Raw genomic sequence first — 4,155 nt, 5'->3', positions numbered from 1 at the left:
AAAATGCTTACAAAAAGAAAAAATGTACATTTTATAAATGAAAAAAAATATCATTAAAACATTTTACAAAAGAAGCAAATGTCATTTTCTCAATTTTTTTCCGTTTACTTTATTTTATTATAAGGTGGTCCATTATTGGCTAATCTTTAATCTTTTTGCTGCTTTAGGGGACTTTAACAACCAATTATATTCCACATGCATATCAAGATCAGCCTACTGATCTATACACAACTTTCATTATTTCATTATTCCACTTGGAAACAGAATATAAGTTCAATTCACTCTCTTTTCTATTCAGTTCTAAATAAGGCTATAATATGTGGAATTATATTTAAGATACTCCAGTCTACAGTAGAATTTTACTATTCACATGTCACACCTTAATTTTTGTCATTACAGTTAACCCTATCTCACTTATTATACGTGCGTATATAAAAGATAATCGAGAAATTAAGTGGTTTATAAATAATAAAATAAAAAACCCACTAAAATGGTAACACGTTGGTAGTTCAAGTGCTCAAGGGGTAATAGAAGTCAACAGTGTCCAGGGATATGAGGAAATAATAAGAATTTGTTAGAATTTAGAACGAGCGCTTAATATTAATGCATGTATGTAATTAGTCAATTGTAATAAGAACGAGCGCTTAATATTAATGCATGTATGTAATTAGTCAATTGTAATAAGAGTCTCTCTAATTTTTTATTGTTTCCGACTTTCCGTGGTGCGGCCTAATAACCTTGAAGGTGTGTTGATTAAGGATTAATTTTTATGCCAGAAATATTATTATAAGGAATATAATTTATACTTTGTCCAAAATATCTTTATAATTTTTAATTAGAATATTAATGATTAAATTTAATAAATATATAAAATAAAATATTTTTAATTAAATTTTTTAAACTCTAATTTTTTAAATAAATATAAATATAATAAAATATTATTTTTATTTTATTTTTAAATTTACTAAAATACTCCTAATATCAAATATTTTTAATTAAAATTATTATTGATTCTAATTTTTTTAAATTTACTAAAATACCCCTAATATTAAATATGTTTAATTAAAATTAACACAAAATACGTATCTAAATTTTCAAAAATTCCATAATTCATAATTCATCTCATAATCCATAATTGAACTTATATAAAACAAATCTCAACGATTCTAACCACATATGTATTAAAAAGCTTTACTATTATCCAAATTAAAGTTACAAAGAAGTCTCAAAAAGTTAAAATTTACTAACAGACGCACAATTCTTGTACAATAACGAAAACACATCAATAAAATGAAATCAATGTTATAATAGACAACCTCATATATAGAAAAATGAACACAATTATCGTGTATGATGTCTTCTCCTCTATTGGTTCCACATTTCTTGTGCAAGTTGATCCCTCCATCTACCCCAAGCATCGCTCGTCTCAATATGGTGGATCGTCCCCTCATCTACTCCAAGCATACTTTGATCTACTATCTTATTAATAGGATCCACAACCATCACTCTTCTAATGTAATTATGCAAAAGGCAACATGAAGTTATAATTCTTCCTTGAGTTTTAATAGGATAAAATGACCTTCCCCTTAAAATTCTCAATCTTGCTTTCAATACTCCAAATGCCCTTTCAATGACATTTCGAGCTTGTGGATGTTTCATATTAAAAGGTTCTTGGGCTGTATTAGGTTGATTATGTAGATTAAACTCACTCAAATGATATTTTTGTCCTCTATAAGGTACCAAAAATCCTTCACAATTCATGTATCTAGCATCACATAAGTAATAATGACCTAGTGTGACATACACAATTGAACAAAATTAATGAAAGATCAAATGGTTACTTTGATAACATATTAAAGTCTCAATAAAATACCTTGGGGAACACTAAACCCATTGCGAAATAGTGCATTTCGCAATACCCTAGAATCCGCAACTAAACCCTCCCAACCCGCCAGTACGTAGATAAATTGCATATCGGGAGCAACCACTCCAAACACATTGGTTGTTATGTCACCTTTTCTGTTTCGATATCTAGTCTTATCAGCCTCAAGGACATTGACTTTGATATGAGTACCATCTAAGACTCCTAGGCAATCCTAAAATCCAAAACAAAGATCAATTAACTCAATCCTAAAGAACACCAACCATATGAGATTTAATAACATTAGCAAAATAAATTACTTTAAACCATTTCCATCGTTCATCCATTCTATCCTGGCTAAATGGTTGAGGTTTCTTCAGTAAGAGATTATGACATCTCAAAATAGCAAGCGATACATCATTAAACCGTCTACTAATTGTTTCTTCAGATCTCACAAATTAAATTGTCTCTTTATTACTCTAATTTTGACACCATGTGCTATAATATGTAAAAATATGGCAACCATTTCTTCCACACCCATATTCCTACTTGGTTCTAACCTTCCAACCCTTTTAAGCATGTTACACAATGCATGAAAGGCACATCTATCCATTCTTGTATTTTCTATACATGCTAGATCACTAAAATAAATAATCCTATCAACACTAACATCTCTTATTACTTGCCTACTATAACTATCATTCCATTTTTTTTTCAATTGCAATATAATCAAAACATAGAAAATTAAGCAGGCAATAACTTTCATCTTCTGTTTGGAATTCATTCTACAAAAAAAATAAAACATTAAAATATTTAGCTAGAAGACTTAACTATTTATTTATTCTATGTAAACTTTTTCTATCATTTAAAAAATAAAATTAACAGCCATACTTCAAACTTATTTGAAATATTTAGCTTATTGTATAAATCATAATTCAAAGCTAAGCAATGAGATCAGACCATAGAGATATACATTCAGCACTTAACTTTCCTTTTCTGCATTATCATTGCATTATCATAACTTGAATACTAAAAGAGGGCATCTCATTTGCTCTTTCAAAAAATCATAGTAACTCTATACTAAAAGAATGATCAGCAAAATTAAAAGAGAATAAATTAAAAATATTACAATGTGAAACAACATCAAAAAACTTAACACAGTACTATGAACTATTAAGCTCAATTTAAGAAGATCACTTAAAAATGGTTTAAAATTACAATTCAAAACTACAATTGCAACTGAATTTGCCAACACACACTCAACTACAATCCCAATAACAATAATAAAATGACCTGATCAGTTTCATGGCTTTGTTTCCATTAATAGCAACAACTCTGAATACTAATATATACAGTCAAGCATATACATTCATAAATGAATAATTGAATTTATATAAGGATTAGTGATTACACATTATCAAGAACAGGATATCAGTAATAACTGAAAATTCAAAGGAAGTAGGTGCATAGATCAAAGGAGTCTGAAGCAGGCCAGTGAAGGACTTTATTAGATGATTTATATAGTTTATATGAGAAATAGTTATAGGATATGCACATACGTATATATTCCTTTTTGTTAAAAATGTGTCTCGAGTTACATCCACAAATGATTTAGACATCGAAAATATTTAAAGCCCATAAAAAATGGAATGAGATCAAGAAATGCAAGTCAGAATTTAAAAATTTAAACAAGCAATGTGGCAGAAGTAGATAGGAAGGATAATCATATCTTTGGTACAAAATTCTGGTTAGGAATTGAATTAAAAAATAAAATTATTGAGAGAAACATAAATGTTGTTTGTGGTATATATGTGGTGTGCAAATGGAATGACAAAATGGGCTAAAGAGGCAGAGCAAAAGTCTAATATGAAGGAATACTAAGTTACTAATAAGTTAATCTATATTGCTTAAATTAAACATAGCTAATATATACAGAAGAATATACATCATACCCACAAATGGTAAAAGTCTTCTAGTGGGTCCTTTCACTACGTGAAAAATTAAAGCATTATTTATTTTTAGAACACATTAACAATTAAGTACCTTATTATTTAGAAGTTAGAACTTATTAGAACACAAATTAAACATGGGATGGATGACATGTCATACAAATCTCAGAGCCAGTGACATGGTCATGGATCTTGGCTTGAGGATCAGCACATGACACCTGATGCATGCAAATTAAATTAAAATAAATAAATAAAAGGGTAACTTAAAGATTATTTATTTGGATTCTCCAGCTCATCAATGTTTTAGAACACTATTACTTAGTACTATACTCTTTACCTTTGCCA

At 28.5% G+C, this 4,155-nt stretch overlaps 1 long non-coding RNA gene across 1 annotated transcript; it reads right to left on the bottom strand.

The window, feature by feature from the left end:
- On the bottom strand, window positions 1,803–2,572 carry LOC110267811. Its single transcript, XR_002355731.1, has 2 exons — window positions 2,182–2,572; window positions 1,803–2,096 (listed from the first exon to the last, which is right to left on the bottom strand). It is a non-coding gene; the product is annotated as an uncharacterized LOC110267811 (long non-coding RNA).

The sequence above is a fragment of the Arachis ipaensis genome, chromosome B10 (assembly GCF_000816755.2).
Source record: "Arachis ipaensis cultivar K30076 chromosome B10, Araip1.1, whole genome shotgun sequence".
Classification (NCBI taxonomy): Eukaryota; Viridiplantae; Streptophyta; class Magnoliopsida; order Fabales; family Fabaceae; genus Arachis; species Arachis ipaensis.
The sequence above is the reverse complement of the archived record's forward strand: the minus strand, read 5'-3'. Positions and strand labels throughout refer to the sequence as shown.